Raw genomic sequence first — 14,952 nt, forward strand, 5'->3', positions numbered from 1 at the left:
TGGAAATGGTGTCTTGGTGCGGGGTCCTGAAGCCCCCCAGGGGGGCCCGGCCAGCAGGAATTAGCTGGGAAGGCTTCTCAGACAACTGCACTTCTATTTTGCTGAGTAGAAGAACAACCACACCTGTAAAAAATCTGAGAGAGGTTAATAATAAATGGCCCAAGACATAAACTCTGTTCAAAGGCGTTTATTGAGGTCCAGCACCTCTTTATATAGGGAAGGTGAAGGAGGCAGGCAAAAGGCAATGTGCGGGGGATCAGTGGGAGGCGTTTGAGAAGGTAGCTGCGGAGGCTGCTGAGCAGGCGGGGAGGGGGGGGGGAGACTTTTTCCATTAGGGAGAAAGACAGGAAAGGTAGTAGCACTGGTTTTTGAGCTAAGAGCATTATCAAGTTTGTTAGAGAGGTGAGACACCATGGATGTAATTGTGGTGAGTTGGGAACTCAAGTCAGAAAGGGGGGGGAGGGAGAAAGCAGCAAAGGTTTTGGTGGAACAGGGACGGAGCTGAAGCTAGGGAAGTGAAGGGCTGTTTAGGATTTTGCACAGAGGGTGCAGCGGCAGAAGTAAAGATGAAGGGTCAGAAGAGGAAGGAAACTGAGAGACAGAGTCAGAGCGAGAGGGAGCCCGGGAACACTAGATTTCTGGCAAACATCATGAACAAACATTAAAAAATTACAAATATCTTTTTTGGTAACCTCTATATGTCTGCGTTTCAATTCAGACTGTATATCTCGAATGAATTTAAGCTCAGTACTCAATGTGGCACCCATGGTAGCGGATCCTATGGGTGAAGCCCCAAAAGCCAATCAGGGGCGGCGATCAGAACGACTGGAAAAACTGCAGTTTAAATTTTTGATTAAGGCTAACTCGTTTCAACGCTTACCCTGATGAGGTATTCCTGCGATTTACGAAACAGCTCCGGACTCGCCGACCTGTAGTCATTCGGGTTGTGGCGGTGGTCTTCGAGCCCAGCGTTGGGCGCCAAAATGCGGGGTCCTGAAGCCCCCCAGGGTGGCCCGGCCAGCAGGAATTAGCTGGGAAGGCTTCTCAGACAACCACACTTCTATTTTGCTGAGTAGAAGAACAACCACACCTGTAAAAAATCTGAGAGAGGTTAATAATAAATGGCCCAAGACATAAACTCTGTTCAAAGGCGTTTATTGAGGTCCAGCACCTCTTTATATAGGGAAGGTGAAGGAGGCAGGCAAAAGGCAATGTCAATCATTCTTTTGGCATGAAAATTACTTCATTATTCCAAATAAGGCAAGTGGGCAATACTTCTTGCAGTATCCATGGAAACATCTTGTGACCTTCTAGCTGCATTTCTAAACTTTTAACAGATATAAGGTGGGGGCAATGTTCTTACAGAAATAATTTTGTACAGACAATGTAACATATACACATAATAACTGCCTTGTTGACTCCGGAATGTAGTTGAGGGAGTAAGACCTCATTTCTGGGAATGGTACCGGGCCGTGTTGCTCTCCTCCGGGCTACAAGATTAATTATACTTTGCAGCTGCACATTCCTTTCTCTTTGGCCCAAGAACTTACAGCAAGACTGCATGTAGCCTTTAGGTGAAAGGCTGAACTAAGGCAGAAAGTATAGCAAAATAACCTCAAACAAGTCACAGTCCCCAACATCTCCCCCTTTCTCTTCTAATAAAAGAAGGAAAGTTGTGAGCGGGTGGAAGAACCGTGTCTTAGGCTACAAGGTTTGACCAGGTCGGACACGGCCAAAGCCGCATTTAAAAGGTGGCTACAAGCGCCGTGGTTGTGCACAGAGATTCAAATTATGTGTTGTAGCCTTTTAGGGCCGTGTCCTAACTGGGACCTTGCTAATCCCGTCGTAGGTATCTCCACAGCCGAGAGCACAAGTACCAGAGCGAGCTCCGTTTGTTAGCTATGCGCTCTATCTCCTGAAAACTTAGTGGCTGGAAGGGCGGCTTGGTGACAAAAGCCAAGTTTTCACAGGAGTCACGTTGGGTTAACTGTTGGTAGTGAACTTGAACAGAGGTTTTTGCCGTCTCATCTACCTGGTTTTTAACAAGGGCAGTAAATTTGCGGAAAGCCCATGGGTCAAAGGAAAGGAGCAGCATGAGGCTAATAAGAGGGCCCAAAATAGTGGACAGTAATGTATGTATCCAAGGAGAAGAGAAAAACCAACCCTGTTACCAACCTTGTTCTTCATCAAAATGTTTTTGGAAGTCTTTTATACCGTCACCAATGTGTTGAACGCTATTCCTAACTAATCCAGTTTTGTCTTTGAAAATACAACATTGTTCCTTAAGGGCTACACAGACTCCCCCCTCTTTCATAAGGGCAAAATATAAAGCACGACAATTTTGAAGAACTACATCAGCAAGGGAACTAACAGTATTAGTGAGAAATTGTAAGCTATGTTTGATTTCATTAATGTTTTGTTTTACAGCGTGAGTGAGAATGCGAAAATTAGACTGAGTGGAAACAAGGGAGTAAATTTCTATGCCAGCACTAGTAGTGGCGCCAACAGCAAGGAGGACTGCAAGGGTGACAGTTGTAAAGGGCTCGCGACGTCGTTGAAAGACGGAAGGATAAGAGTAGGGGTTGAGGAGAGAAGCCAAGCTAACAGCGTTCATAATCTGGGTCTGTGAGGGCTAGAGCAGAGGCATTTATAAGATTTAAAATAACTTGAGAGGAGGAGGATGGGCTAGAAGGCAGAGTTCGTAGCTCACAACTTGCCCAATAGTGAGTTAATGACGCTGAGGCTGAACTTTCCAGAGAAGAAGTTTAGAGTCATTGGTGTAGATAGGAGATTTAAACGTTGTGATGCTTTCATAAAACGGCGAAACCGGTGAATTGCAGGTTTAACAGTGTTCATAGCTGGTGTTGGAGAGCGCCTGGGCAGAGGCATTGACCATTTGCAGGATGAGGTTTGAGGTGGAAACCGACCAACAGGTTTGATGGTTATTCTAGGCATTAACAAAGCTAAAACATAACAATCATGATAAGCAAGAAACATTTCAGTAACAATATGGGGGGAAAATCCAGTGGAACAAACAAAATAAGTGGAGTTGGGGGCTTCAATGAAGATGGAATAGTTGTTAACAATAATGGTTTGATTGCAAATGTTTGATTGTTGAACAGGCGGGCACATATATGGTTTGAGTAAGCAAAGTTCCACGACCGTGACTTGTTTGCAATGGAGGTTGTTGGTGGCAGTGGTGGGCATCCAAGGCAGCTAGGCAGAGTGTCTAATTCAGCATTGTCAAAGGTGGAGTCAGTTAGAAACAGGTTTGCAGGAATGGCGGCTAGCAGGAGGTTTATAAGAAAACAGCTTGGCAGGAGGCAAAATGGTTACTTCATATAAAAATTAAGAATTTACTTAGTCCTTTGGCTTGGGTTTACAGGCAGAAAACATTAGCAATTTACATTACACTAGTTATTTTTGAATACCACGGGAATGTTATTTGACCTCTGTTAGACTTTGGCATAAAAGAAAATTTATAATTAACAATTGCTAATTAAAAAAAAATTTTTTTAAACTGAATATAAAGGATTTTTCTTAAACTTCTAGTTATTATGTTAAAGCTGGATGCTATTTTTTAGCCATAAATACATATTCTATAGGCCTGAACTTACACATAACAGGAAAGCCGGGTGACTGCAAAGTCCAGAAATTCTCCAGGGAAAAGTTATCCCCGATGGCCATTGAGAAATCTGGGGTTTGCCATCTCCCACACCTTCCGCCATGTTCTTAGAAGGACAAAGCTAGCTTAATACATAATTTTTAACACATGATTTTTAGTTGCAAGATGCCAGTCTGTGAACTGACCAGACTGAACCAGGTTGAAAAAATTAATTGAAATTTGAAAAATGGATAAGGCTTTAAAAATTGTATTATTATAAAATGTAGAGCTAACAAATAAACAGACAAAACAAAACAACACTAAACACAACATTTTACACTTGTGGCCACTTTCATTCATCACAACAGACACATAAACAGACAAAAGGATTGATTTAAGACTTATTTATAAAAAATTGACAAGCGCTTTTAAATATTTAGCTAGCATGTTTGTGAGAAGAAAAAAAATTTTTGTAGAAAAACTTTTTTAGTTTTGAGAAGTACTTAATGTAGATGGAGTGGAACTTTGCTGAAAATAAATTTTAAGGTTTAGATTTAACACAAAACATTTTTAAAACAATTTTAATTTGAAGTTTAAAACATTAAGTAAAATGGTTAATGAGCACTGTAGAAGGAGTCTCTACTTGGAAGTATGAAATGATTTGCTGTAAATGAATAGGTTTTCTTTAAATTGGTTTTGCAGTAGAACAGTAAGACAGCTGTAATAAAGTGTTAAAATTTTTATGATTAAACACAATAGCATGAACTATGATTATTAAAGGTATAAAAACTGATTTTTAAAAAACAAACAACTGTTTTTACTATGAAGACTTTAAGTGAATAATTTGTAAAAAATATTATATACTAAATTAACTAAATGCTTAGATTATTATAAAATATAGTTAAAGACATCTGATGTATTTACACACTTAGAACTTAAGACTAAAATTGTATTTAATACTAGTTAATTTGCTTATAAAGTTTAGTTACTTTTATATATTACTTATAAAATAATATATAATATATTTTTCATTTATATTATTTTTTCACTGTGACACAAATATACAGATTTGTATAATGTGCTGATATTTTGAATGCACTTAAAATAATAGTTCTTTCAATGCAGAAATAAAGAACAACCATTGCTGTAGCACAAAGTTAAAACTAAGGGTACTATAAAGCACACCTAGGTGTTCACTGTGCATTAAATTAACTATATTGTTTAAAAAGGCTAACCACATTATTTTTCACATAATTTTGTAAATACTTTAAAAATTAAAATAAAACTTTTAATAGAAATATAAGACTTAAATTTAACACTTTTGTGTTCGTTTGGATTTTAAAACACAAAGAAGTTTTTCTTTTACCAACATTTTGTTATCTGTAAAGTGACAGAATTATGACCTTGCTCTAAAATTTTCTGAGAGGCATGAAAAAAAAAGTTTATTGCCCTTATCTTCCTGTTGCTTTTTAATGTTTTAATAATTACTTTACACCACTTAATGCACTAAACCTAATAACACATATCTGACGAAGTGTAGGGCTGACAAGGTGAAGCAGAGTCTTTCACTGATAACTCGGGGAGGGGCCAGCACAGTTAACAGCAGAAAGGCTAGAGGCAAATTATTTACAGTCCGCAGGGTGTAATGATATAGAGAAAAAAAAAAGCAATCTTTTAAGATTAATTACTAATTTATTGGAATTAGAGGGAATGGCAACCGAAGAGGGGAGTCTGGGTTGCAAAAGCACCATGGGGATCATGGTTTTATTAATTGATTTGAGAATATGCAAGAGATGCCACTTTTCAGATTTCTTTTGAATAACAAAGATTGGGTATTTCAAGGTGAATTGGAAGGCTTAAAGTGGGAGTGGCAGGGCCTGAGCTGGCTGTTTCCCAAGGCTGGCAGGAAAGAGGCTGAAGGAGGCTGAGGACTGGTTTGAGCAAAATGTACTGAGTAAAGGGTACATTAGGCTCAGAAGTTTTAACAGCAAAGTGTAGATATCGCAAGGTTTTATGGCTTAGCAGATGATACTTTGTAATTATCCTGCTCACTGTGCCCTTAGAATTTTTTGTAGGCACTGCAGCAGTTTCTGTTTTATGGCACTCAGCCTGACTTTTATTAGTTTGTCTCTCTGAATTCTCAAGATGGGGGGCCTGGCCGTGGAATTCAGTGGGCAGAGGACAGATAACTATAGATTTAGGAGGGCGGGGGAAAGCCTGAAGGGCAGAAACTTAAGAGAAGCAGCCTGTTTTTGAAGGCTTAAGATTTGTTTAAGATTTTCAATTTGGCCAAGTAGTTTCATTTCTATAGCTTTAAGAGGGGGAGCGGTGAGAGGAGGGAATCTGCCATGGTTAGGGACTGAGCGTCTTGGGCATTTAGAATTTTTCCCCTGGGGTGCGGGGGATCAGTGGGAGGCGTTTGAGAAGGTAGCTGCGGAGGCTGCTGAGCAGGCGGGGAGGGGGGGGGGAGACTTTTTCCATTAGGGAGAAAGACAGGAAAGGTAGTAGCACTGGTTTTTGAGCTAAGAGCATTATCAAGTTTGTTAGAGAGGTGAGACACCATGGATGTAATTGTGGTGAGTTGGGAACTCAAGTCAGAAAGGGGGGGGGGAGGGAGAAAGCAGCAACAGTTTGTTGCCGCGTGTGGGGGAGCTGCTGGAATGCCGGCTCTGGGGAGCGACTTCCAGGCACAGAGGGCAGCAAGAGCCATGTTGGCAAGCTGGGACCTGGAAAGTGTGTGCTGTACCTTTAAGGTATGAAAAGAGGCGAGGCCAGCTATAAGAGCTTAGAGATCAGGATTCCTGCCTATCTGCAAGGGCTTTGCAGCGGAAAAAAAAGTTAACTTCCCAAGAGACAAAGAGTTCAGCTTTTAGATTCTAAGCAGGAGAGCGTGTAAGGGGCTTGGGGGCCATAGGAGGTTACGGCTTGAAATGGCTCTTTGAGGCTTTTCCAATTAAAGGCTTTGTATTGTTGCAATTGCTGGCTAAGGAGGGGAGGGTGGTGAGGGGAGTAAAGGTTTTGGTGGAACAGGGACGGAGCTGAAGCTAGGGAAGTGAAGGGCTGTTTAGGATTTTGCACAGAGGGTGCAGCGGCAGAAGTAAAGATGAAGGGTCAGAAGAGGAAGGAAACTGAGAGACAGAGTCAGAGCGAGAGGGAGCCCGGGAACACTAGATTTCTGGCAAACATCATGAACAAACATTAAAAAATTACAAATATCTTTTTTGGTAACCTCTATATGTCTGCGTTTCAATTCAGACTGTATATCTCGAATGAATTTAAGCTCAGTACTCAATGTGGCACCCATGGTAGCGGATCCTATGGGTGAAGCCCCAAAAGCCAATCAGGGGCGGCGATCAGAACGACTGGAAAAACTGCAGTTTAAATTTTTGATTAAGGCTAACTCGTTTCAACGCTTACCCTGATGAGGTATTCCTGCGATTTACGAAACAGCTCCGGACTCGCCGACCTGTAGTCATTCGGGTTGTGGCGGTGGTCTTCGAGCCCAGCGTTGGGCGCCAAAATGCGGGGTCCTGAAGCCCCCCAGGGTGGCCCGGCCAGCAGGAATTAGCTGGGAAGGCTTCTCAGACAACCACACTTCTATTTTGCTGAGTAGAAGAACAACCACACCTGTAAAAAATCTGAGAGAGGTTAATAATAAATGGCCCAAGACATAAACTCTGTTCAAAGGCGTTTATTGAGGTCCAGCACCTCTTTATATAGGGAAGGTGAAGGAGGCAGGCAAAAGGCAATGTCAATCATTCTTTTGGCATGAAAATTACTTCATTATTCCAAATAAGGCAAGTGGGCAATACTTCTTGCAGTATCCATGGAAACATCTTGTGACCTTCTAGCTGCATTTCTAAACTTTTAACAGATATAAGGTGGGGGCAATGTTCTTACAGAAATAATTTTGTACAGACAATGTAACATATACACATAATAACTGCCTTGTTGACTCCGGAATGTAGTTGAGGGAGTAAGACCTCATTTCTGGGAATGGTACCGGGCCGTGTTGCTCTCCTCCGGGCTACAAGATTAATTATACTTTGCAGCTGCACATTCCTTTCTCTTTGGCCCAAGAACTTACAGCAAGACTGCATGTAGCCTTTAGGTGAAAGGCTGAACTAAGGCAGAAAGTATAGCAAAATAACCTCAAACAAGTCACAGTCCCCAACATCTTGGGAAAGCAGGCAGGAGTCTAACCATGGTGCTATTATTAGGCTTGCTTGTTAACACAGGTCCAAGCCTGGTATGTCAATTAAAAGTATCCGTGTTTATTTTTCTCCTCTTCAAACAAAACTAAATAACTTGAACTAGCTAGTCCTGCCCCCCAATTAGAGGGGGAAATAAAGGAGGCATCAGGACCAAACAGGTGTAAGACTACGAAGTAATAGGATAGGTACAGAGGGGACCACATATTCTAGCAGCCCTGGGGGTGAGGGAAGAGGATATGGAAGGTAGGACAAAAACGGAGGAGTAGGGAAGACAAACCGGTGATGGGAATCCCCCCTGATTTTATGTAAATATGTACCTAAAATATTATTGTCAACAATATGTAAGCCACTATGATCAAAATAAAAATTATGTTAAAAAAAAGAGTATCTGTGTTTCAAAAAAAAGTTGTACAATAACAGAGGAGTGAATGATAAAGTTGTGGGATACAGAAACACTGGACATATATACATAAATGTTTTTTTCCTGCAACCCAAGGAACAATGAAATCACATGAGCTTATGCTATGTGAAGTAAGCCAGAAAGACAAGGACAAATACAAGATATTCTCATTAATATCTGGCATATATAAAAACATGTTGAGAGAGTGAAAGTTATCAAATTGACAAAACATTGATTACAGACTACAGAAACAAAAGTATCATAGTAGGAGAGAAATGTCACAAGTATGCATGAAAGAAGAGTCTCAAAGAAAGAGTGGCAAGAGTAGGAAGCCATTGGCTCCTCTTATGTGTAGAGACAAGTCTTTGTTTATATCTAAACCACTAGAATCAATGCATTGAAGCATGAGACCCACACTATACTCACTTATAACTGTAACTCTAATTGAGTCAAGTTATAGAAGACTGAGTCATTAGTGGAGACACGAGGTCACAGACTAGTGAGATTGTAGATGAGAACATTGCATGTTTGAAACACTATTGTAAATGACATTTTATTCACTTTTAATGAATGTTTTTACTGTGAGACGATATTTTCCTAGTGACTATATGGTTAATATATGGTTAGTGCTATAATATAATGGTTAGTGCTATATGGTTAATAATTAACCATGTTATAATTTTTATTCCACAGTTGATTCTATATGCAGCATATTTTATGGTATGGATACTAGTCGTATACTACTTTGTAGTATCTATGTGACTTAGCAAATTATTTCTCTCTACACTCACACCCATGCTAATACAAACTTAAGTAGCTCTGATCTAGATTGGTCCCAAATTATTTGTCAACGAGGTTGAGGTAATAGAATTTTAGGCACATCAAAGATCTTAATTTTCAAGACTTTAGATTGAATAAGGCTGATTATTATGTTGAAAATGATCACTTATAGACAGCTTAATTTTTAAATCATTTTTAGTGTATATCTTTTCCTGATATGTATGTATACACTCCTAAATTGAGGGGTGATAAATTGCTGAAAATATTTGGGCATTTGACTCTTTTTATTTTTTAAAATATCTTTAAGCACCAAGATCGCAAACATTTTGTGATTGGGTTTTAGTTACAAAAAAGAACACCTTCCTTCACCAGTGTGACATTCCCATCACCAATGCCCCCCAGCCCCAAAATTATTGCCTGTATTTGAGTCAGGCATTCTATTTCTCACACTCACTACCATTGCCATGATAGTTGTCGGTATAGTTATATCTCTATCTGGACTCACCACTCTTTGTGGTAAATTTTATATCATGGGCTGGTCCCTTCAGCCTCATCTCTATTGTCTCTTTGTACTATTACAATAATGCCTTTTATTATCTTAAAATCCATAAATGACTGAGATTATTCTGTGTCTATCTCTTTCCCTCTGATTTATTTCACTCAGCATAATATTTCCATGACTATCCAGGTATAGAAAATGTCAAGACTTTTTTTTCTGACAACCACATAGTATTACATTGTGTATATGTACAACAGTTTCTTTAGCCACTCTTCTGTTGTCGAGCATCTGAGTTGTTTTCAGATTCTGGCTATTGTAAATAGCGCTGCAATAAATATAGGTGTGCAGAAAATATTTTTGTATTGTGTTTTTGTGTTCCTAGAGTATATCCCTAGAAGTGGTGGTATAGACAGCTTAATTTTCAACAGTGACTTTTGAACTATATTCACCTTCTAGGCTTTTAACTTAATGACAAATAATAGGTTTTTATTTTGAGACAATAAAGAAACAATATATGAATTATATGCATATGAAACTGATCTTTGGGTTGATGCAACACTGTGTAACAACATAACTAAAATATATATTCTGTATTTGATGAAAAGAAAAGTTCTCTTTCCAAACTATATTTTCTTTATTTGTTAATAGCCTTAAACTGATATGTCAAAATAAAAAATCTATCTTTTCCCATTTGTCTATCAACAGTGGTCTCATAATATAGCACATATTGAATGTTTCAATCTTTTCTTTGATTATAGAGGTTTTAGTAAGTGGCTAAAATGTGAATGCTTCTTGATATAATACATGTCACAGTATTAAGATAATTTAAGACAATGCTCATTTTGAGATGTTTTATCCAGTTATTAATGTTTTATCAAGACAAAACAAGCAAATCAGTTAATTATATACTGATAGTGTTTTCTGAAAATTTATGGTTATCTTAGTATTATTTATTTAGATTTAATTAAAACACCATCAGGTACAGAGTAACAATGATGTTTATGATTTATTTTCAGTCATAAAATGTTCCAATATGCATCCACACACCAGTGCACATTTCCTTCCTCCAATGTCCCTAGTTTCTATTCACTAATGCCCAGTCTGCCTTTATGGCAGACACCATTTTTTCTCTTTATCTCTTTTTCCTTTTAGATGCCAAGGTTTTCAATGTTGTTACAGTAAGGGTATTATTTGTAATACCTACTCTTTTATTATTTATAATTACCTACTCTTAGCACCAAATTCATGTCCAGAATGATCACTTTCAATTATGATTGTCATGTTGGTCCCTTCTCTGCTCTAGCCTCAATTCTGTCCTTTCTCCAGCAAACTTTTACCATGGATTATTTCTCCTGGCTCTCATCTCTAATAGCTTTGGATATTATTTCCATCTCATTTTTATATCACACAAATGAGTGCAATAATTTATATATATACATATATATATTCCTTTCTCTCTGACTCAGTTTACTCAGCCTAATGCTCTCCATATTTATCCAGGTATAATCAAATTTTATGTATTAATTTGTCCTGAGAGCTTCATAGCATTCAATTGTGTAGATTTACCATACTTTAATTATCCATTGTCTGTTCTTTGACACTTGGGTTGTTCAAGTTTATGGCTATTATGAATAATGTTTCAATGAATATATAAGTGCAGATGTCCTTTTTGCTTTTTGTTTTGGGGCCCTAGGCTATATTCTCAGGAGTAGTATTTATGTATAACCTAGAACCTAAATGCTTTATGTTTGAAAAATGTTCATATTGTTTTCTAAATAGACTGGACCTGTATACATTCATACCATCAGTAAATGAGAGTCCTTTACTCTTTGCATTTGCTCCAGCAATGATTGTTGTTGCTGTTTAGTATGTTTGGTTGTATGGTCAGTGTTTATGTGTATTTGTATTATGAGATAATTATATGATCTCATTTTCAATTTGATTTGCATATCCAGGATGTTTAATGATATAGAGTTAAAAAAAACTTTTGAATTCACAGTGTCTAAATAAAAAAGAAATAAGCTAAAATTAAAAGTTATTATACTAAAGAGGAAAAATATTTTGACACTATATATGTCACAGGTCTTATATATTTAAAATAGAAAGAATACTTTTAAAACTTCAAAAAAAAAGAAAAAGAGAAGATTAACAGACACAGTTTATGATAGCTAGTAGGTACAAGAAGAAATGCCCCATATTTTTTATTTTCAGGGAAATGCAGTCAAATAATGCCAGTGAAGATGAACTATATTAAACATGCTTGGAAACAACTTGTGTTGTTAGGGATGTAAAATAAGAATTATCTCTTTCATTGCTAGTGGAAATGTTTCTGGCTTAGTCTCTATGAGAAACGGTGGCGATTTCTTAAAAAAGTAAGGATGACGGAAAGATAAAACAGTACAGCCATCAGGGCTCAATACTTAGCATGCCTATGGAACCCTTACTTCCCCTTCCACCCCCCGGAGTGATTCCTGAATTGCTGAGTGTTTTAGAGCCAGTAATAATCTCTGACCACCACCCCATGTGCTAAAAAAATTAACAAAATAGAGTAAGTTAAAACTTTCATATGAACCCAGAAAACCTTCTTAGCATCTACCTTCCAAAGACAAATATATGAATTCAAAAAATGCATGCATAATATGCATAATATTATGCATAATGCATAAATTATTGTCCATTGTAGACTTTAGTGCCATATCTAGGATATAAATATATCTGAAATATTTAACAGATAAATGAATAAAGTTGTGCCAAGTATGTATATTAGATATATATTATATATGTATCTAATCAGTAGTGTATTACATAGCTTTTTAAAAATGTTGAAATCTTAGAATTACAGCTTGGATCAAACTTAAAGGTAGCATTATATTGTGTGAATATGTTAGAGAGGGCAAAGAACAAATTCTCTTTGATCTAACTCATCTGTGGTCTATAGGGAATCCAAATCAGGCAATAGATTGTGTCACTAACAAACTCTTGGCCTTGTATTAGCAAACTAAAATGATCAAACTGAGAAGAAGGTTGTGTAGTGAGGGAAGGAACAAGTGGATGATCAGTAATATAACAATAGTGAAAGGTCTAGGAACCTTTAGTCATAGTGATGTGATAAATGTTATCAAAACCATAAATGTTAGCCCTATTATTAACAAGTTAAATTTAATAATAAAGTAAATGGAAAATTGATTAAGAGAAATATGAATGGGAGATTTACATTTGAAATTATTAACTTTTTTTGGTTTGGGGGCCACACCCATGATGCTCAGGGGTTACTCCTGGCTATACACTCAGAAATCACCCCTGGCTTGTGGGACCATATGGAACTCTGGGGGATCGAACCGCGGTCCGTCCTAGGCTAGTGCACGCAAGGCAGATGACTTACGCCCTGTGCCACCGCTCCAGCCCTAAATTATTGATATTTTTAATAGAGTTTTACCTTTTGGAAATATAGTAATGCTCTGCCAATCAAAATTAAAAATAATTAGACCCATTTAAATGTGTATGTTTGGAGGAGTTAATGGAAACAATATGATTTATAATAAAAAATTAAAAATAAACAAGCACAATAGAATTCCAAATATATATAAATATAGTGGGGGAAATCTATTTCAAGGAATTTATAAATACAGTATTTGATTATAGTTTTTACCTTAGTTGGAAAATATAGAATAAATAAGAAGCTGATTTTTTATAGTGGGTTTATTTACTTTTATACTTATAATGGTAAAATTGGTTTTGAAAATATTTCAGATTGCAAATCAGAGTGACCAAATGAAAATATGTATTGATTTTGTTGAAACATGGTTCTTACCATCAAAGACCTTACAACAAAAGACTCAAGTAAAACAAAAATAAGAAATAACAGAAATTGGCACATATTTTTTAAAGATATGAATTGTAAAAATAGGTTCTTGTTATGTCTTTTTGTTGTCTTTTTTGCTGTCAAAGCATTTTATCAGTTGTTATTTTAGACATAATTTGGTACAGTTGTAGCTTTTTAAATACATTATAGTTTCATAAATAAATAACTCAGTCTTAATTATAGCACAGATAAAGTCAGTTTGCATCAAATTATATAGCATTATTTGTTTGTAAAAGTTAACCGGTTAATATAATAATAAGTTTCTAGATTCACATTGATAAATTATCATTGCTCAAATTCGATTTAACTAAATGTTGTTAGACCATGGTCTCAAGTGCCAAGTTCTTTACTCTTATTTCTTTAAAAGTAAATTTTAGTTACTTCTACAGAATTTATGTATCATGCAAAAGCCTTGTCATATGTATTAAGCCTTTTTTCTTTATACTTTGGTTTACTAATGAAAATGTTTTCACAGAACTTTTGTAGAACACGTTTTATAGTTACTCATTCAACAATTGAAATGCTTTAAGATTACTAAAATTGTTTCAAAATATAGTTGATTTCTTACAATTTTTTAATAACGTAAAATGCTTCCATTTCAAAATATTGAAGGATTATTTAGACACATAAAAAATAAAGTAATAAGACCTTTGGGAAACAAGTTTGCTCAGTAAATGTAAAAGGAGCTATAGTCACATGGCTCTAACTCCATCATAAACTCCAAAACGCATCTTCTAGAAACAAATTCAGAAGTTTAATGCTCTGATGTGATGCTGGATTTGGTAAATATAAAAGAAATATATTTTGGAAATGCATCATATATTCAGAAAGAAAGACTTTTCAAGTATACTTTAGCATTCTTATTTTTGACATTTGTCAGTTAATTTGAATTATCCTATAAAAATTTCTGAGCTTTTAAAAAGAAATCACTCTGAGAAAATTTGTATATTTACATAAATTGACACCAGAGAGATAGCACAGCGGTAGGGGTTTTTCCTTGAACAAGGCAGCTGATTCAGGAGGGACGGTGGTTTGAATCCCAGAATCCCAGATGGTCCCCTGTGCCTGCCAAGAGCGATTTCTGAACGCAGAGCCAGGAGTAATCCCTGACGCAAAAACAAAAAAACACAAATATTTACATAAATTCTTTGTTCTCAGTTTATAAATATACAGCTAACTGTAGCAATAGGTCGTAAGCTACTTGAAACACTCTAAATAACTTCTTTGACAAATTGAACTTCCATTAAATTTAAAGCTGCTTCACAGCAGAGATGACTTCAGTAATATATTTTACACAGAGTCTGTTTCTGAAGATGCACACAAAATCTGCCTAAAGAAAGTCTACATAATTGTTAGAAATATCAATAAGAAATATGAGTATCGCAACTCTTGGCCTGAAACAATTGAATTAGAAGATTTAAGTAAGACACTCAGATATTTCATAAGAATAGAGCATGGATAGAATTTAGAAGATTTATTGCTTTAGAATATGTTCATTACTAGAAAAGATAGAAATAAACTATTAAGCCTAATGAAAATTAAACATTCATGCAAATTATTACCTTCATGCAAATAGTTTTAATGAACTGTTTA

At 36.6% G+C, this 14,952-nt stretch overlaps 1 non-coding gene across 1 annotated transcript; it reads right to left on the minus strand.

Moving 5' to 3' along the window:
* Window positions 1-4,678: 4,678 nt before the first annotated feature.
* Window positions 4,679-4,808, minus strand: LOC126023106 (small nucleolar RNA SNORA22). Its single transcript, XR_007500318.1, has one exon. It is a non-coding gene; the product is annotated as a small nucleolar RNA SNORA22 (small nucleolar RNA).
* Window positions 4,809-14,952: the final 10,144 nt, after the last annotated feature.

This window comes from Suncus etruscus, chromosome 11 (genome assembly GCF_024139225.1).
Source record: "Suncus etruscus isolate mSunEtr1 chromosome 11, mSunEtr1.pri.cur, whole genome shotgun sequence".
In the NCBI taxonomy this organism is placed as follows: domain Eukaryota; kingdom Metazoa; phylum Chordata; class Mammalia; order Eulipotyphla; family Soricidae; genus Suncus; species Suncus etruscus.